Source organism: Amblyomma americanum, chromosome 1, assembly GCF_052857255.1.
Source record: "Amblyomma americanum isolate KBUSLIRL-KWMA chromosome 1, ASM5285725v1, whole genome shotgun sequence".
In the NCBI taxonomy this organism is placed as follows: Eukaryota; Metazoa; Arthropoda; class Arachnida; order Ixodida; family Ixodidae; genus Amblyomma; species Amblyomma americanum.
Window position 1 is genome coordinate 485161605 of NC_135497.1, and position 21233 is coordinate 485182837.

At 44.5% G+C, this 21233-nt stretch overlaps 1 long non-coding RNA gene across 2 annotated transcripts; it reads left to right on the forward strand.

Moving 5' to 3' along the window:
- Positions 1–10336: 10336 nt before the first annotated feature.
- LOC144105095 (uncharacterized) lies at positions 10337–20297 on the forward strand. 2 transcript variants are annotated; one of them, XR_013308703.1, is made up of 5 exons: positions 10337–10643; positions 11556–11631; positions 13687–13816; positions 18243–18352; positions 20271–20297. It is a non-coding gene; the product is annotated as an uncharacterized LOC144105095 (long non-coding RNA). The 2 variants fall into 2 exon arrangements; XR_013308707.1 differs by lacking the exon at positions 20271–20297 and adding an exon at positions 18509–18537.
- The last annotated feature ends 936 nt before the right edge of the window (positions 20298–21233 follow it).

Below are 21233 nucleotides of genomic sequence, written 5' to 3' on the forward strand. Positions count from 1 at the left end.
AAATAAAAACAGGCCGAATTTATCGTCCATTCAATTTGTTATAGGCAAGACAAGACGAAGCGAAAGTCCCGTACCCAGTTTGTAGCCAGTTCACGGGCGGAGAAACGCAATAACATCGACGAGTTCACTTCGAAGTGAGAGGCTCCACTTCAGAGCGTGCCGCCATTTTGGCTGTCGAGAATCTGCTGCGTACGCTATGTGTTTGACGTCACCGTCCTGTTTCTTCGACCCTTTTCGCTGCATCCGAACATCCACTTCCGCTTCCGGCGTTTCGACCCATGAGGTGTGCGTGTTGCGGCAGATTATGACGCTTTTTATTAAGACACAAACTCGAAATACGGACCCAGATTGCTGGTGGGTAAGTGCTGGGTACCCACCGCTTATAAAATGGGTACCAACTTAACCCTTGCCTGGTTCTCAGCTTCTTTTGGGTGAACTGCTTGAAAAAATGGGTCTTTCACCCCACCTTGAGAGAAAGAAAATACCTTGTGCCATGGCGCTCTTTGGCCTCAGATGCCCTTGTGGCATAAAAAATCACAATCATCATGAGGCTTGTGGGCAAGTGTCCGGCCTTTTTCAGATGTTACCAATGTTCCTTGCTCACTAAGTTGAGCATTGAGCACTATGTACAGAAAGGCATCTGCATTGAATTGTATTTGGCACCCATCCTGAGCTACTTTCTATTTCCACAAAACGATAGAAAACTTAAAGACTTTCAAGCTCACAGTGCCGCCCGGATAAGCGCTTTTTGTCTGCTTCTCTCTGGACTTGTGATTTTTACTGTTTATTTTATGAGAAATGAATTTTGGGCAATGAATCATAACGGTTTGGTTCTCAATGAATGGCTTTTGCAAGCTTGTACGAAAGCCGATTGTTCAATAGCGGATGATTCAAAGGTACTTGTGAAATTTATAATTGGTAAGCAAGGCAGCAATGTGGGCTAGTTGGTTGTACATTTAGTGTGAATAACGCGCTACACACTAACAAAAACGACAACAGGAACGGGGGACACAGGGCAAGCGCGCACTAACAACTGAGATTTATTCTGGTACGAGGGTACGCAAATTCATTTCATATAATTTCATACATTTTATGTAAGAGCACAGTAATAGCTTAGGAAAAAAAACTAATCTTAGAAACCTTGCCCCTCATTGCGCAAATCAAAAATGTTCACCTTACTTTGAACGGACTACAATTTTAGCAGAACTTTTTGCTGGGCTAGTTGGTCCATTCTGACAATAGTGAAAAACAGCGCTAAAGAAGAAGCCGGAAGGCGAAACGAGGAAGTGACAGGAAAGAGCGCTGACTGACAACTGAATTTATTGAGCGAAATTCGCGCAATATATAGGAAGGCAGTGGCAAAGATAGTCAGATGCAGTCAACGTCACATGATGCAAAGAGCCAAAAAGCGATAAAAAACAAAACTAGGTGATAAAGCCAACAGTGAACTAAATCTCAAAAAGGGTGGTAAAAAAAAGGAAACTACACTAAATGACTAAGCAGAGATAAAGTCACATGGTGTAAAGAGCCATAAAAGCGATAAAGCCACAAAAGGGTGAAAAGGCTAAAAGTCCGCAGAAACTCAAAGGGATGGCAATAAAAAAATACATGTTGACTTAAACAGTTAATGTCACAAGGTGTAAAGAGCCATAAAAACCGATAAAACATCCATAGCAGATAACAAGGGTAAAACCGATAAAAACTGAAGAAATGGAATTGTAGAAAGAATAAAAAATTGACAGAATGTAGCAACGTAAGGCTAAAAAAATTCACAGACCTTAACAATAAAACGATGCAACAGTGACACTCAACGATTGAAACACGCGTAGTTAACAATAAAAATTTTAGCAATGTTGTTCCAAAAAGGCAAGTTCACTCTCGTACAAGGATTTAGACGCGTCACTGACGCATTCCAAGCCCTTTCTTTTTATAAAGAAAGCTTCCTTCAATTCCCGGGCTACACTGTCTCTACTCCTATCAAGAACTACAGTTTCGCGTAAACGAGGCATGCATTTACACTCCTTGCAATGAAGCGCTAGATTAGAGCCAGTGCCTTTTTCAAGTGAGCGCTCATGTTCCCTTAAACGTTCGTTCAAGCACCTTCCAGGTTGTCCAATATAAACTTTGTCGCATGTAAGCGGTATCTGGTAAATCACCCCTACCCTACACCTGACGAACATGTTGGCATGCTTTACGCCACAGGTTTGCTGTCTCGGCTTTTCGTTATTTATCCTGTGACACAACGTAGCTAGCTTGCAAGGAGCAGAAAAGACTACGGGAATCTCATATTTATTCGCAACCTTTTTCAAATTATGTGCTACCCGGTGGGAATACGGGATAACGGCTGGCCTCACCCTCCTATTGCTTTCCCGAGTAACTTTCTTCTCCTTGCCTTTAACTTTTTGAAGCAGAGTTTCAGTCACTGCCGAAATCAGTCTGCGGAAAACCTGCCTGCAGTAACCGTGCGGACTGCAGTTGGAAGCTCTCTTGCATGCAATGCCCGCATGATTTTGTTAGTGCAGATCCTAATCCGGATGTGGCTATGGCTCGTTTAACTGTTTTTGAGTGAGCTGACTCGTAGGACAACAGCTCTTTTTGACTTCGAGGCTTGTACATCCAACAGTATCTATCTCGTACCAAGGATAGTTCGAAGTCCAAAAACTGTAACTTGTTTTTCTGAGGAAATTGACAAGTGAATTCCAAACCATGGCTCAGTTCATTAAATGTATCTAGAATTTCATTTACAGTGGCTCTATAAGCTGGTGCGTCTTGCTTGGCTAACACAACTAAACAACCGTCGACATACTTGAAAACCTTTAAAGCTTTGCTCTTGTCGAACCTATCGTCCAGATTTTTGTCAACTGCTGCGAGAAAAATATTACTTAACACTGGCGCTACACAGGGCCCTATACAAATTCCTTTCTTCTGTATGTACACCTGATTGTCAAACTCAACCACAGTAGCACTAATGTAGAATTCCAACAAAGAAAGAAAACTCTCCATTGAGATACCCGCTGAACTTTGAAACAACACACCTTTCTTTTCAATGCAAGGCTGAACAGCTGAGAACAACTCTTTTTGTGGAATGGAATAGAAAAGGTCCTTGGCGTCTACCGAAAACATGTTTCTAATGCCTTTGCAGGATTGAAAGAAAGCTATAATTTCCGTCGAGTTCTTCGTACCGAAGGGATCATCAACGACAAGCGAGTTTAAATGCCTTAACAGCTATTGGCTAATAAGCCTTTGGTAAGTGTAGCGCTCAATAACAATACACCGGAACGGAACCTCCTCTTTGTGAGTCTTTGCAGTAAAAAACATGCTAAGAGTCTTTTCTCTGCACTTATAGTGTTTGCCAACTGCACCAGTTCCAAGTTATTGCAGAGGGCGACAGCTCGCGACTTCACTTTACTCGGCTTGAGGCTCGTCTGAGTGAAGTTCTTTTCCACCGCACAGCGGGTCTTTTCTCTGTAGATACCAGGCGGCACCATAACAAACCCTCCTTCTTTGTCTGATTGCAGTAACCACAGATGTCTATTCTTGAAAAAAGTGACAACGGTGTTGATTCGGGACAGGTCGGTTGGGGGTTTCTTCGATACTGTTCTTGACAAACCATCCACTCCGTCCAGCAAGCAGCGCTCACGATTCTCCGGGGACGCTTTTCCAGCGATACACCTATTTAGTGACAGGTGCTCGTGTTCCCTAACCGTGGGCTCAAGGCTGAACTTCGGTCCTTTCACAAGAACCCTGTTGACTTCGTCTGTGACTTGAACATGCCCCAGCACCTTCACGAATTCGCTTCTCTGTTTCATGCTAGAAGCCCTAGGTGTGTGGTTCAAGATGTGGCACCACCGGAACTCCAAAGCCTGAGCTGCACGCCGTTTATATTCGCGAAAATTCTTCTCGGCGACCCAATCAGGATGTTGGCAGTAGCAGGCGACACGCAAACAGTCATGAAAGAGTCGTACTTGCCTCCACAGCTCAGATCGTAGAATTCTACATATCATCTTTACGTGGCCAAAAGAAGGCCGGACTGCACCGAAGAGGACGTTGAGGTCAAAGGGTACCAATCCCTTCTTCAAACAGAACGTGATGTACCTGGCCCGGCAGGCTGACTATGTGATGTTGTTGACGAGGGCATCCAGTTGTGCCGCATAAGAAGAAACACATAACGAAGGGCCCACTGTATAAGAAAGGTAATCTAGCAGAACTTTTTGCTGGGCTAGTTGGTCCATTCTGACAATAGTGAAAAACAGCGCTAAAGAAGAAGCCGGAAGGCGAAACGAGGAAGTGACAGGAAAGAGCGCTGACTGACAACTGAATTTATTGAGCGAAACTCGCGCAATATATAGGAAGGCAGTGGCAAAGATAGTCAGATGCAGTCAACGTCACATGATGCAAAGAGCCAAAAAGCGATAAAAAACAAAACAAGGTGATAAAGCCAACAGTGAACTGAATCTCAGAAGGGGTGTAGTTTCCTTTTTGTTACCATTCCTTTTGAGATTCAGTTCACTGTTGGCTTTATCACCTTGTTTTGTTTTTTATCGTTTTTTGGCTCTTTGCATCATGTGACGTTGACTGCATCTGACTATCTTTGCCACTGCCTTCCTATATATTGCGCGAGTTTCGCTCAATAAATTCAGTTGTCAGTCAGCGCTATTTCCTGTCACTTCCTCGTTTCGCCTTCCGGCTTCTTCTTTAGCGCTGTTTTTCACTATTGTCAGAATGGACCAACTAGCCCAGCAAAAAGTTCTGCTAGATTACCTTTCTTATACAGTGGGCCCTTCGTTATGTGTTTCTTATCATACGGCACAACTGGATGCCCTCGTCAACAACAGCACATGGTCAACCTGCCGGGCCAGGTACATCGCGTTCTGTTTGAAGAAGGGATTGGTACCCTTTGACCTCAACGTCCTCTTCTGTGCAGTCCGGCCTTTTTTTGGCCACGTAAAGAGGATATGTAGAAGTCTATGATCTGAGCTGTGGAGGCAAGTACGACTCTTTTATGACTGTTTGCGTGTCGCTTGCTACTGCCAACATCCTGATTGGGTCGCCGAGAAGAATTTTCGCAAATATAAACGGCGTGCAGCTCAGGCTTTGGAGTTCCGGTGGTGCCACATCTTGAACCACACACCTAGGGCTTCTAGCATGAAACAGAGAAGCGAATTTGTGAAGGTGCTGGGGCATGTTCAAGTCACAGACGAATTCAACAGGGTTCTTTTGAAAGGACCGGAGTTCAGCCTTGAGCCCACGGTTAGGGCACACGAGCACCTGTCACTGAATAGGTGTTTCGCTGGAAAAGCGTCCCCGGAGAATCGTGAGCGCTGCTTGCTGGACGGAGTGGATGCTTTGTCAAGAACAGTATCGAAGAAATCCCCAAGCGACCGGTCCGGAATCAACACCGTCGTCACTTTTTTCAAGGATAGACATCTGCGGTTACTGCAATCAGACAAGGAAGGAGGGTTTGTTGTGGTGCCGCCTGGTATCTACAGAGAAAAGACCCGCTGTGCGGTGGAAAAGAACTTCACTCAGACGAGCCTCAAGCAGAGTAAAGTGAAGTCGCGAGCTGTCGCCCTCTGCAATAACTTGGAACTGGTGCAGTTGGCAAACACTATAAGTAAGTGCAGAGAAAAGAGTCTTAGCATGTTTTTACTGCAAAGACTCACAAAGAGGAGGTTCCGTTCAGGTGTATTGTTACTGAGCGCTACACTTACCAAAGGATTATTAGCCAATACCTGTTAAGGCATTTAAACTCGCTTGTCGTTGATGATCCCTTCGGCACGAAGAACTCGACGGAAATTATAGCTTTCTTTCAATCCCGCAAAGGCATTGGAAACATGTTTTCGGTAGATGACAAGGACCTTTTCTATTCCATTCCACACAAAGAGTTGATCTCAGCTGTTCAGTCTTGCATTGAAAAGAAAGGTGTGTTGTTTCAAAATTCAGCGGGTATCTCAATGGAGAGTTTTCTTTCTTTGTTGGAATTCTACCTTAGTGCTACTGTGGTCGAGTTTGACAATCAGGTGTACATACAGAAGAAAGGAATTTGTATAGGGTCCTGTGTAGCGCCAGTGTTAAGTAATATTTTTCTAGCAGCAGTTGACAAAAATCTGGACGATAGGTTCGACAAGAGCAAAGTTTTAAAGGTTTTCAGGTATGTCGACGATTTTTTAGTTGTGTTAGCCAAGCAAGACGCGCCAGCTTATAGAGCCACTGTAAATGAAATTCTAGATACATTTAATGAGCTGAGCCATGTTTTGGAATTCACTTGTGAATTTCCTCAGAAAAACAAGTTACAGTTTTTGGACTTGGAACTATCCTTGGTACGAGATAGATACTGTTGGATGTACAAGCCTTGAAGTCAAAAAGAGCTGTTGTCCTACGAGTCAGCTCACTCAAAAACAGTTAAACGAGCCATAGCCACATCCGGATTAGGATCTGCACTAACAAAATCATGCGAGCATTGCATGCAAGAGAGCTTCCAACTGCAGTCCGCACTGTTACTGCAGGCAGGTTTTCCGCAGACTGTGATTTCGGCAGTGTCTGAAACTCTGCTTCAAAAAGTTAAAGGCAAGGAGAAGAAAGTTACTCACGAAAGCAATAGGAGGGTGAGGCCAGCCGTTATCCCGTATTCCCACCGGGTAGCACATAATTTGAAAAAGGTTCCCGATCAAAACGCACGACAGAATTTTTTTGTCGCGCATCTGTCGCGCGACACAATTTTGTGTCTCAAGACAAGCTGTCTTGTCGTGCGTTCTGTCGTGCGACAAGCTTCGTGTCGAGGGTGCTTTCGCGCGACAAAGTTGTTTGTAGTAGTTTCTGCCGCACGACAGACATCTTTCCTGCATTTTTTCGTGCGAAGAAGGTCCCTGTCGCAGCATTTGTCGCGCGACAGGTTTCTTTCGCAGGTACTGTCGCGCGACAGAGGGAGTCGTGCCGCGCGACAGAGATTGCGTGCCTCAGCAAAGTTGCCTGTCGTGGGTTCAGTCGCGCGACAGACTTCTATCGCGCCTCTTTTCACGCGACAAAAGTACCTGTCGTGCGGCCTGTCGCGCGACACAACAGCTTGTCGTGGGATGAGTCGCGCGACAGATACCTATCGTGGGATGAGTCGCGCGACAGATACCTGTCGTGGATTGTGCCACGCGATAGATACCTATCGTGGGATGTGTCATACGACAGACTCCTGCTGAGGGTAATTGTTTTACTGCAGAATTCTAGAAATACCGTCGTGCTGTCGTGTGACAGCGATAGGATCAAATTGACCAAAGATGCTTCAAAGCGCGTTCACTGTGGCGAGTCGCGAAGAGGATGCGAGGTGCTCTGGTCTGTTGGTGACGGGAACCGAGCGAAATGAAGTGCTCATTCACATTGGCGAATCGAGTTTTCAACTCGCTTCCCGCGACCTGGCTCTCTCACCGAACGAGAACTGGCTTAGAGGAGAGGCACTGCTCAAGCACTCACCTAATTCCCTTCTGTTCACACATGACAATGTGACGAAAGTAGTGCATGCTCAAGAGTATAATGCGGCTTTGAAAGCCCAAAGAGCTGTAATGCACAAGCGACGAAGCCAGCGGTGCCTGCGTATCCGCACGCGCTTGCGGTGGCGGCATGTAGTTGCAGCCACGACAGCGCCTGCACACCAATCGGTGTGCGCAAGTCGAATGGCGCTACTAAAAGTCAGTGTCCTCTTGGCTTCTGTGACATGTTCAAGCCATGTAACATAATGTACGGCTACTACTACATGCGCAGAAAAGGCCAAGGACACTTCTATGTGTCGCGGAAAAGAATGTCGTTAATCGTCAATCAGGGAAAATTACTCGCCATGACCATCCGGCTACACAAAGGCAGCATGTGTGTACATGCACGCAGTTCTCTGTATAAATGTTCAAAGCAAGCCCGATATCATTTTTCCGCGTTTCAGTTTCAAGAGTGTAAGCCCTTACTACTTACGTTTGTCAAGGACACGTCTGTCTGTAGGGAAGGTCAAATTGACCAAGACAGTTACCACACTATATCACAAAGCAACAGCGGGCGCGTAGAGCCTCAGTTTTCGCAGATACCTTCGATCCGTTTTACATATGCCAGTATAGCGGCTATCGAAGTGGAACCCCGGGGACCCCCATTTGCATCAAATTTGGGGGCCGCCCGTTTGACGCATAACGATCGAAGTGGTGTCATTTGACTTGTCATGTTCCTGAGGATAAAATAAATATTTAGATGAAGCCCAAAATATGTGTGGGATTCGCACCGGCGACTTTTTCGCACCCAAACCGTGCATTCCGGACACTTCCAGACAGCCATAAGGCCTAATCATTTGTCGCAGAGGGTTCCGGATGCGGTCAAACAATTCGTCTTGTTGTTATGCACACGTTTATAAAATTCGTTAACTGATATATGAGGAAACACACCGGATATAGCGAAGGTGGCTGTAAATCGCAATAGTAGTGCAAAATCTTTGAAGTAGATGACGCTGCTTGTATCTTAGAACGAATGTTTCCGAAACGAAACGCCCTCAGATGTTTGTATTTTGTCTTCTCCACGTTTGCTGAGCACCCCGATCTAGCACCCTGATCTAAACACTTGAAGCTCTCGTAGCTAACGCTCTTAAGTCCAACGCTGATGCAGTGTTGGCGGAGAATTTTTTAGCGGCAGTGACGTTGTGCTGATCATAAAATAGCAAAAAAAAAATACTTTACGACGTCGTTCATTGCCTTCACTGAAAATTTCATGACGGTGACACGAAAATGTCGCTAAATATAGACAGCAGCGTATGCAGCCGAAGGTGAAATGCGGCGGCCGGCGAGTTTGAACCGATTTGATTCTCGGTCAAAATGAGAATAAAGACTTGGGACTGACGTCAACCGCGCGCTTTAAAGAGTTTCGCCTGCTTTGACGCAGTCTAGCTCCTGTGCACCCGCGCTCGGTCCTCTAAACTACTCTGGTCCCAGTGTGACTGTGTTCTATGAGAATCTGAGCGAAAAGGAGGATGTCTGGGGGCTTTGATGTGCACCACGGCCATACAGTTGAGCGACATGATAACGTACGGGCGCGGCATGCCAGCCTGAATACCGGCCGCCAGCGTCAGCAAAATGCGACAGTAATGTTTGTTCAAGTCCATACTAAGTCGTCGGATGGAGTATCGTTGTCCAATATCGGGTCGTTGTTAGAAGCGATAACAGGAATACAAACAAATGTCTCCCCACGGCGCCTTTAATTGCTGCTGCTCAATCACGGCACTCCTGGCCTCAGATGGCTCTGCTCCTGAAGGTGTCACGGAAACCGAGCATATCTTTGTTTTACTATGAGACGAGGTTCACAGTAAAACGATGACAAGAGCAGCACCTCAGCGCTAGCCAGTTTCGAAGTGCACTCAGCTGCTGCATCGATGTGAAACAGGCTAGGCTTAGCGACGACTAGGGCAGCCAGGGGGTAGCGCGTGGTTCATTGCCCGGCGCGACCGCGGGCGGCGTCGTTCCCGAAATCTCGCCTCGCTCACTCCGGCTTGCTCACTGATTGGCTCAACAGCTAGCGACCTTCACTCGGAAGGCTAGCAAATCGAGCAGCGAGCGACTGGCGCTGCGACTGAGCGATACTTTATGCCCACGTTTCCTGTACTGGTGAACAACCTTTAACGCCCATATGCTTGGGTTATCGGCTGCGTTGCGGCGAGTCTTAGTTAAGATCGTCCGCGACGCCATCGTCACCGTCCGTGACGCACAGGCTGAGAACTTCAATTCCAGTACATGCCAAAACAGCTCGTATTTATCGTAACGATACGAACTCGAAAACACGGCTTCTTCTATGCGCTAGTGGGCTCTTGCTTGTTAAACTACACGCGATCTGGATGCGGCGAGCGCTAGCCGCTGTTGCATATTAGCTAAAGTGAGACGCAAGTATCGACGTAGTTTCTTAACGCAGTTGATATCAAAGCAATCCGCTTGTACTGGTCACCGATTAAGCTGTTAAGTTTCATGATCTCCGGTGAGCGTGCCAGTGTCGCGCGAATTAATGCTTCGCAACTACTCTCCATCGTGCCAATTGCGTTCTACTTATCCACGATAATCGCCAGCTTGAGATACGGCGCTTTTATTCGCTGTTCTTGTCGCAACGTAGTGATTTTATCTGGCATCAAACGAAATTGCATTCTGTCAACACCGTCGTCTGCTCCGTCGTCTGCTAGGGCATCCGGGTCACTTCAGGGATCACAGGACCGCAGCTTCTACAAACGACATGCCAGAAAAAGTAACTGAAAGCGCTTTAGTATTCTTAAATAATTTTAAAATAATTTAAAATAAATGCAGTCTTAAAAAACAAAGTTTTCTGTCGGTTTCAATTGTTCACCGACACGAAAGCGCAGCCGTCGGCGCCATTGCAGCGCAACCGACGCGTCGTGTTTTGTATTATTTGCCTCTTTGAGGCATTGCTTGAGTACTTGTACGGCGGACACGTGTGAAGAACTCATTCCATAGGAACGTGAGCAGGAGTGTGTTTTGGAAGCCAACGACCAGGATTTCGGACTGTCAACATTGGCGAGTTTCAACGGGTAAGCCATGATGAAAGACAGTGCTGGGACGTCTTGTCATCTGTAAAGGGAACGAAGACTCCTGCGCCGTTTTACTAAGCCTGGATGAATCGCATGGGCCGTGAGTCCCGCTCTGCGTTTCTTTGCTAATGATCTTTATTCACACGCGCTATTTGTATGCGGCTATATAGGGATGTGAGTGGAGGCAATCCGCCTGCGGTTGCCGCAGCTATAATGCGGCGCCAAAAAAGCAGGGCCTATATCCTGCATGACAAGTGTTGTTCTCATTGTCTTTATGTGCATTTAGTACTCGCGTGCCGTGGTAAATAAAAATGGCACCAGATATCACAACAGAGTTATGCTTTCGCTTGCTAGCGCTTCGACACTCGGTGAAAAAGCATGGATTTGCACTGCGTAGAAGACGGTGAGCGAGACGTGCCGCGCGGCGGAGCGCTCGCGCTAGGCCAGCTGCGATCAGACACCGCACTATTTTGCTCAGGGTTTTTTTGTTTCTCTTGCCCTTACTTGCATTGCCAGTCGACAAATTTGTGCAGCTTTTAATTGTATGCAGATTTGTTAAATGTGCTAGCAATTTTTCTATGATGCTAAGCTGTGCTGTGAGATATCAAGCTTCTTGCTAGTGAAGGCATGCTTTTTTCCATTCTCTCTCCTCATTTAACCAAGACAGACTGGTTGCAACTTTCAATTTAATACCTAGACATTGGTGCAAGTCAGCATGATAGGAATTAATGAAAACCTGCACATCCTATATTCAAATTGGTGTGCGGTATTTCAGCCAGCTCATCTTTCAGTGTGGTTATAACCGTTATTGTGACTCTTCTCAAAGAATGTATATGGGTGCATTTCATAAAATCTGTTCATTTGTTTTGTCATGTGCAAGCTCATTGTTTTTTTTATTTACTTATATTACGTCTATGTTTAGTTTTTAAAGCAGTAGATGATTTCCTCTCTTGTCATTCATGACATGGCTACAGCCACGGACAGCTGTTGCTCTGGATGTATTTATTTGCAGTTGCCAGCGGCTAGCATCTATTGGGCCATGCGTGCTTCCTGCCTTCGGCTGTGTCATCCCTCCTGATCCGTTCATGGTAGTTATTCTTTTTCAGTGAAGCATATCTTAGCTGCCTATTTAGAAAAATATTTTCCATATAGGCTTGCAGCTAGGTTTAGAAATGCATGAAAATCTACATAGACTTCACAGCAGTACCTCAGCTTGTAATTACCGGAACTGTAGACTTGTACAAAATATAGTCGCTGATGTAGCTCTTGACGCAGCTGCTGTTAACATAAACGTGCTTTGACATTGCACACCTGTTGCCTGGTATGCATATGTGTCCTAGAAAAGGACCTATATGTTCATTTATCCCTTTAAAAACATTGTGCTCTACAATTATGGTTTACCAGTATTTCTGATACAGAGACCAAATTGTCAGTCAGTAATGTAACATTGCCCGATGACACCAATCCTTGTATAGTATAGCATCCTTGCAATGCACTGGGCAAGCTGCTGTCAGCACAGATTTATTGCTGGTTTATTGCTATAGCTCATGGTTATACTGCACAGTTTGTACCTCTACCTTCTTGAAGCTGTATAATTGAAAAATTTAAAATTAGTTGACGGAAAATTCAAGGAAATGTAACACTAACTGTCTCACATTTTGGTGGACACTTGAACCGTGATATAAGGGAGGGATATGGAAGGGAAGTAAGGAAGAGCTGATGCCCATGTTAGATGCCCCTCTTTAGTTAAACATACCTCGCAATTAACACATTTGGTGCAAAACAAACATGGGACTTGCACGCTCACAAGCACCCTCATGTCAGTAAAACAAAGTGCCAATGTTGCCGTACTTTAGAGCTTTGCTCTTAAAAGCGCAGCGGACTGCTGCTCAAAGTTGAGAGCAAACATTTGTCTACTTTTCCTCATGTGCAGTCTGCGGTTCTGGTGCTATTTCCAATGGTGATTGACATTGAGTTGCATGATGCGCAGTCCGTTCCTGGAGTTAGTGATTTTGTCTGTCGTGTGAATGTGCTGTTAAAATTAGTGCAGAACAATGGTTCTCTAGTTCATTTTAGGTAACTGTGTCCTGTGCCACATGCTACCACCCTTTTTCTTCAAATTTCCTAATCTCATTTAGACATCTGATTGCCACCCATTCATTCATTAACCTACTCTTGGAATCCTCCCAGTGTTTTAGTGTGGTATTGCCTATATCTTCTCTGCATTACACATGCATTGCACTTCCTCTTTTTGATTTAGTCAAGATATCTCTGTTCCTGTTTCTTGCTTAAGCATAAGAGGGGACTCAAGTGCACTATCTGCGCTTGTGATGCAATGTGTAGAACCCTTCGTTTTGAAAAAGTAAAAGCTGGTTTTTCCCTACTGTTGCACCAATAAAGATTCCTAAAGATTAGGTTCAATGCAATTTCTGTGCAAATTTGCCTGTAAGGAAGTGTGGTTTGAAGGTGCACAAAGCCAAAGAACTGCTCGAGTGTAGTGGATGTCACATAATTCTTCTGACAGATTTTTTAAACAATTCTGGTTATTTTATTTCTCTTTTAATGTTTATTGTTGGTCGGTTGCCTATAATTTTTGGATAAACTGAAAACTACATGTACTGACTGGTATTTCATTCCAATAATTATACCCATTATTATGAAAATGTGTTGGAAGGTAGGTGTGCATTTAGTATGCGTGCTTTGAATTTCAGTGATTGTTTCTGCAATGCAAAATGGAGGACAGGTCTCTGCTGTGCGAGTTTTTTGCAATGGAGTGAAAGTAGCTGGAGCAGCGTTTGCTACTGTGTCACCCAGCCAAAAGTTCTCCCACAGACCACTGAGCTTCTGAATACCTATGGCTTAAAGCTCGAAGCTCTGGTTGCCCTTTCCGAGGTTTTCTGCATTAACGAGTGCAAGCCCAAGGGCTCCGAGCTAACAAGCATTTGAAAACATAGAGTAGTAGTGCTGTGGCCGTGCAGCAATTCAGTGTGAAATAGTTCGGGATAAACGTGGTTTACTGTAGAAATCTAGTGTGAAAAAATAGTTGCGCTCACGTAAACCGCTGTTTTTTCTGAGTCGGTCATTGAAACAAAGCAATGCATGTAAAATTTGATATCTCACTGATCCCTCAATTTTTTTTCCAGCTAAAGACCCAGAGTTGCATGGAAGCTGTGCAAGCCACCAAGTTGCGTGTGATTTTTGCCAGGGACCTGGAGCAGGCTGGGAAATTAGTGGATGGCCAGTGGTATTCACTCAGTAAGGCAAGCTTTTTCTGTAAGTACAGTTTTTGGCATGGCATTGTTTAGGAACGCATGCACTAATCTGGCTACTCTATGCCCGCCCATGCTTCAAGAACAATGAAGTACATGAAAAAAATTGATTGCCGAAAAAAATTGCCGCTTCTGTTATGTTTTTTCAGGAAAGTATTTGCTGTTTAAAGGGCTGTGAAAACAATAAAAATTAATATGTGCTAGTTGTGGCTTTTTTTTCAAATTTCTTCCAAGTCTATGTTGGCCTGACCTTGTAGCTTGTCTGCATGAGATTGGCTGCTACCTACAGTTCACTTTTTGTTGCTCCTTTATTGCCTGTCACAATCTTTACTTTGCGTGGCAGTGTCATGCAGTTTGAGAAGTAATCTGATCTTATTTCTGCATTGGCCTGAAGTGCAAGCTTTTGCATGTGGGGCAGGTTTATGGTGTCCTTTGTTTGCTGTAACTGCAGTTTGGCCATGAGGGTTAGAGGTTTAGTCTTTTTTATTCTGATGCAGTGTCATATACTTCATGCATAAATTAATGAAGTAAGCACTATTTTTTGTAATAAATGAACATTCATTATAGCTGTGGCCATTATAAGTGCACTTGACTCTAAAATGGCTGTCTTCCGGCATTCAGTATTACATCTCAAAACCAGCCGGAAGACACAAAACAGGAGAAGAGATGAGCACAAGATGAGGGTGGTCTAACAACTGAAATTTTATTGAAGGAAAGTGGCAAAAGAAGACCTGCAAAGAGATTCAGGCATGCAAAACCCCAAAGCAGTGAGAGGGCAAAAAACAATCGAAAGGCACTGACGTATTAGTAAACCATCTAAAAAACCAATTCCTTACAGTGAAGGTTCACCGACGGTTTAGCCAGGCACTTGTTTTTAGCCTTAATGATGTAGTAAGCCTCAACTATATCAGGACAGATTTATCACTTCCCTAAACCACTGATGTGCCGCAGAAATCAGGCGTGCAAAGAGAAAGGTCGTCCTCCGATTGCATTCACGAGATTGAACGTGCAGTGTCACGTGAAAATTCGCCTTCCTCTCTATGCAGTGAAAGTGCTCTCAGCCAGGCGCACATTCAGATATCTGCTTGTCTGCCCATAGTAGTTTCAGCTACGAGGCAGTGGAATGCAAAAAACCCGTTTACTTTTGCAAGTGGTGAACATTTTTTATCTGCCACTGTGCATAGCGGACGATTACCCGTAGTTGTATCAAGCCTAGTTTGAACGAAGAAGCAAAGGGCTCCTACCTTACTTTTAGCGGTCAAGACAACAGCAACATCATACTTTGGTGCAACTTTCTTGGGACGGTGAGAAATGGCGTGGAGGTAAGGTATAGAGCCCGTCTTTTTGTGCTGCTAAGCTACGTCAGCATCATGTGAATGGTGTTCCGTTCCCTCGAGGGAGTAAAAAAACACTCTGACAGGTGCGCGAGATGGGCAAGTGGGAACCCAGGTGCCATTGGCTTGGAAGCCTGCTCTGAGAATGCATTCTAAACACTGTGATGGCACGACTTCCATAAAGCGGTCGTGATGCATGCGATTGCCAACCTGTCCTTCACCAGCCTCGAGTGGTTCAACTTGTAGCTAAGAGGCTTCCTGATCTTGGGCTGTGGCGCCAACATATGTGGTCGTCCGCAAAGCGCAGGTCTAAGTCAAGAAGCTACAAACGGTTATGCTTAGTGAAATTCAGACATAAACGATAGGCTTTGACCACATGCCTAAAGGTTTCTAAAACGTCTTGTGTCAACTTATATGAGCCCTCCTTGTGAAAAAAAAAAATTAGGTAGCTATCAACATAACGAAATGCTACTATACCGAGGTCTTCCAAACAGGGCTGTGATGCGGTATCGACTCTGGACAGAAGATTGTCGCGGAGGAACAGTGAAACCTGGGACCCTCTGCATATGCCTGATTTCTGATGTAAATACCGCCTTGTCAACTCACAAAAGTGGAGTTCTGTGGAGTTCTAGTTTCTTGTGGACAGCAACCTGGGCAGGTGCTCTGCAGTGAGCATCGACATAGAGGGCCTGCACTATTCATTGTCACATGATAGACCTCTGAGGCATGTGCAAACTGCATCAGGGTGAACAATGAACATGCTTTTACAGATGATTGCGTGATTTCGGTTGCTGGCTTCATGGGGCTGTTGTCCTTTTACTGCAAATCTGCATTTGTCAGTTGGCAGGGAGGTATTTACACGCAGGTCGTAACTTTGCTCAGCAACATTTTTTTGTCTAAAGTCGATAAGGCATTAGAGCCCTGTTTGGAAGACCTTGGAATAGTAGCATTTTGTTATGTTCGTGACTATCTAATTTTTCTGGACATAGAGGGTCAGATAAGTTGGCACAAGATGTTTTAGGAGTCTTTAAGGCATGCGGTCAAGGCCTGTCTTTTACATCAGAATTGCCTAAGCAGAACCGTTAGCAGTTTCTTGATGCAGACTTGCGCTTTCTGGACGAATATGTTTGTCGGGGCTACAGCTAAAGATCGGGGATGGCTCTTTTTAGGTACGAGTCGGACCACTCGTTGCTGGGGCAGGATGGTGAAGAGGTGTATTTGTCGCTGGTTAAGGTCAGTAAAGATGGAAACACTTGATGGGTGTGCAATTTATGCATGACATCAGCTTTACATAAGTCATGCCATCACTGCTGAGGACGCATTCTTGTAGCAGGTTTGCAAGCAGCTGGGTTCCCACTTGCCCATCTCAACAACCTGTCATAGTATATTTTCACTCGCTTGAGGGTAAGGAGCACATACTCCGATGATGCTGATACACCTTACCTCCACAGTATTTCACAGTCTCAAGAAAGTCGCGGGAAAGCGTAATGCTGCTGTAGTCTTAACAGCGAAGTGCAAGACAGGAGGCCTTTGTGCCGCCATTAAAAAGGCTTGATAAAACTGGGTACTTGTCCACAATGGACAGTGTCACAAAAAAAGGTTCACCACTTGCAAAAGTAATGGAGTTTATTGCGTTCCACTGCCTTATGGCTGCAACTAATGTGGGCAGACAGGCAGATATCTGAATTTGCACCTGACTGAGTACTTTCACTCTATAGGGGGAAGGCAAATTCTAATCTGGCACTGCATCCTCAATCTTGTGAATGAAAATCTGAGGATGACCTGTCTCTTTGCACGCCTAATTTCCACGACACATCAGTGGTTTATGGAAGGGATAAATCTGTCGGTAGATAGTTGAGGCCTAATACATCGGTAAGGCTAAGGACACGTGTGGCTAAGCCATCGGTAAACCTTCACCGTAAGGAATTTGCTTTTTTAGATGATTCATTAGTATGCCATTGACCTTTGATTGCACTTCGCCCTTTCACTGCTTTGGGTTATTGTGCGCTTGTATCTCTTCGCGGGTCTTCTTTTGCGGCTTTCCTTCAATGATGCCGCCGCGGTGGCTCAGTGGTTATGGCGCTCGGCTGCTGTCCCAAAAGACGCAGGTTCGATTCTGGCCGCACCAGTCAAATTTCAATGAAGGCGAAATTTTAGAGGCCCGTGTACTGTGCGTTGTCAGTGCGCGCTAAAGAACCTCAGGTGGTCGAAATTTCTGGAGCCCTCCACTACGGCGTCCCTCATAGCCTGAGTCGGTTTGGGACGTTAAACCCTCACAAATCAAATAATCAAAATCTTCAATTAGAGTTTTGTTAGTCCCGCCTCTTGAGCTCATGTCTTCTTCTGTGTTCTGGCTGGTTTTAAGGTGAGTCCGTACCAACTCGGCCAGTCATAAGCCTTGTTCAGTATTACAACATTTTGAATAAAGTGAAGTTTACTAGGCTATGTTGCAGGGGATCGTGTCCGCAGCAGTTGTGGGCAACTCAGAAGAGATAGCGTCATACGATTGGTTGTGTAATTGGCAGAGGATGATGTGAGGATGCTGCTCGAAAATAAGATTTCATAATCGGATAATTATTTACAGCCAAAAATGTCCAAAAAGTGGCTGGGCCATTGAAAAAGTGCCGCAAAATTTGAAAACGCTGAAAGTAGGTGGAGCTACAGCATAGTGCCAAGTTTGAAAAACTGGAAGTATGGACAAAGCCAAAGCTTGGCGCCAAGTTTGAAAACTCGAAATGAGCAATCACGTGACCAGTGATAAGTGTCCTATACTTAACCAGGAGATAGGAAGAAGAATGATAAATTAGAGGCAATTAGGCAAATATTGAGAAGCGAAAGGCAATGAACGGTTGATTAGACTGGGCGGGTATTCAGTGAGTGGGCAGGAACGATCCATGGAGGAAAATTTGAAAACTCGAAATCGTTGCTGGGATGAAATGAGGGTAAAATAAGAATTAATTGATAACCAATCAAGTCAACGAGAAAACAACCATGGCGCCAAATTTGAAAGGCGACCAGTGTCGAGGAGGCGTCAACGCTTTCACATTCTTTTTGCGCAGGCAGCAGCGGTGATCTCTATTTTTTCTTTTTTTTCAGCCAAGACAAAAACCACTTTTCTTGGCTCATGGGCGATGTGTCTAGCAACCTGCGGCCAGGACAACGCTGGACAGCATGCATCAGCAAGCTCGAAAAAAAAGCACGAAACAGTAAATAAATATTGATCATTTTCATTTCAATTCTAGTGGTTTTGTGCACGAATTACTCTGGAATGCACAAAGCTTGTGTTAATTGACAGGCGACCATTAACAAGCTGTGCGTTTTTGTGAATTGCCTACTCCAGAACACAAATTCTGTGTTGACAGGTGACACAGTAACGACTTTTACACAGTGTACGAGCACTACACAAGACACACTACAGAAGACAAGGCAAACTACAGAAGACAAGGCAAACTACAGAAGACAAGGCAAACTACAGAAGACAAGACAGACTACAGAAGTCAAGACAGACTACAGAAGTCAAGACAGACTACAAAAGACAGGACAAACTACAGAAGACAGACTATAAAAGACAAGACAGACTATAAAAGACAAGACAGACTATAAAAGACAAGACAGACTACACAAGACATGCCCAAAATACGACAAGACTACAGACTACAGAAATTTTCTGTCTACGAATCCTGTAGTGCGTTTTGACTGGGTTGCGAATAAATATGAGATTCCCGTAGTCTTTTCTGTCCCTTGCAAGCTAGCTACGTTGTGTCACAGGATAAATAACGAAAAGCCGAGACAGCAAACCTGTGGCGTAAAGCATGCCAACATGTTCGTCAGGTGTAGGGTAGGGGTGATTTACCAGATACCGCTTACATGCGACAAAGTTTATATTGGACAAACTGGAAGGTGCTTGAACGAACGTTTAAGGGAACATGACCGCTCACTTGAAAAAGGCACTGGCTCTAATCTAGCGCTTCATTGCAAGGAGTGTAAATGCATGCCTCGTTTACGCGAAACTGTACTTCTTGATAGGAGTAGAGACAGTGTAGCCCGGGAATTGAAGGAAGCTTTCTTTATAAAAAGAAAGGGCTTGGAATGCGTCAGTGACGCGTCTAAATCCTTGTACGGGAGTGAACTTGCCTTTTTGGAGCAACATTGCTAAAATTTTTATTGTTAACTACGCGTGTTTCAATCGTTGAGTGTCACTGTTGCATCGTTTTATTGTTAAGGTCTGTGAATTTTTTTAGCCTTACGGTGCTACATTCTGTCAATTTTTTATTCTTTCTACAATTCCATTTCTTCAGTTTTTATCTATTTTACCCTTGTTTATTGCTATGGATGTTTTGTCGGTTTTTATGGCTCTTTACACCTTGTGTAATTAACTGTTTAAGTCAACATGTATTTTTTTATTGCCATCCCTTTGAGTTTCTGCGGACTTTTAGCCTTTTCTCCCTGTTGTGGCTTTATCGCTTTTATGGCTCTTTACACCATGTGACATTATCTCTGCTTAGTCATTGAGTGTAGTTTCCTTTTTGTTACCACCCCTTTTGAGATTCAGTTCACTGTTGGCTTTATCACCTTGTTTTGTTTTTTATCGCTTTTTGGCTCTTTGCATCATGTGACGTTGACTGCATATGACTATCTTTGCCACTGCCTTCCTATATATTCCGCGAGTTTCGCTCAATAAATTCAGTTGTCAGTCAGCGCTCTTTCCTGTCACTTCCTCGTTTCGCCTTCCGGCTTCTTCTTTAGCGCTGTTTTTCACTATTGTTACAATTTTAGCTCTGGCAAAGAAAGAAAGAGAAATAAAAGAAGCCGTTGATATATGGGAGGCCGGTGGTGAAGACGAGTGCGTAAGCACACCCTCGGTGTTGTTATCAAGTGAGGAGTTACATCTAATCAAGAAACGAAGGAGCGTGCAACACAGCTGTTGGCAATGAATTGATTGTTTCAGCATGTGCATGAAATGTATTTATGTACCCTCGTACCAGAATAAATCTCAGTTGTTAGTGCGCGCTTATACTGTGTTCCCCGTTCCAGTTTTCGTTTGTTTAGTGTGTAGGGCGTTATTCACAACAATTATAATTGGTGTTGTGTGAGTAATAAATGAGGCTTTTTTATGCTTTTCAGATGGGTCCGACACCAATATGCAGAGGTACAATGTGTGTAGTTTTTCATCAAAATAAAACGTATGTACTTGTACTCACCCAAACACTTACCACTCTTTCATTCTAAGCTGCATTCTTTGTATGCATGCGATACGTAACATGCGCAAAGGAAAGTCTTGTACATAATACTTATTGCTTCGACACATGGACGGATACATCTGCAATGAACATTGTGGGCAGAAGCTATATGAAGACGCATGTTCATGTACTACAGAAAGTACATAATTACAATAGAGATCATTTCCGCTCTAGATGAAATGACTTCCGAGTGAACAGAGGAAGTATGCAGACACATTGCGGAACCTTTAATAAGAGCAAAGCAAAGTAGAACGTTCATTTGGGCGAGTTGGTATAGATGCATCTTTAGTAAAACAGCGCGAACAACGTAGGACAAGATGAAGGAGGACACAGGACGGGCGCTGTCCTGTGTCCTCCTTCATCTTGTCCTACGTTGTTCGCGCTGTTTTACTAAAGATGCAAGAGCAATGCAAGAGCAAAGCAGACGCATTCTTTGTGAAAAAAAAAACAATTTCGTTCTCGTGCATAGCATGGCGTGGCTTTCCGTTACCAAGAATGTGACAGTCGTCATACGGAGTCTCTGCTTCTGACATTTAGTCCCTACCTCATGTTGCGGAAAACCATCCGGCAACGCATTACTAGTAGGTTTCTCTGTCAGCGGAGCATTTTCTACAGTGTACTGAGCACTGCAGAAGAAAATGAGCGAAATCGGAAAGCACTCAGCGTTGGGGAATGGAGGAAAACCTTTGAAGGAGGCATGATAACTGCAAGACAATGAAGCGTTGACTGTGTGAAAAGTGTGGTTATAAAGCAGCGCCCTGCGCTAATTAAAATAAATTGATCCATTCTCTGCCCTGTAACCTTGGTTCTCCAGGCAGCAGACCGCAGAAAATACAACATTTTTGCA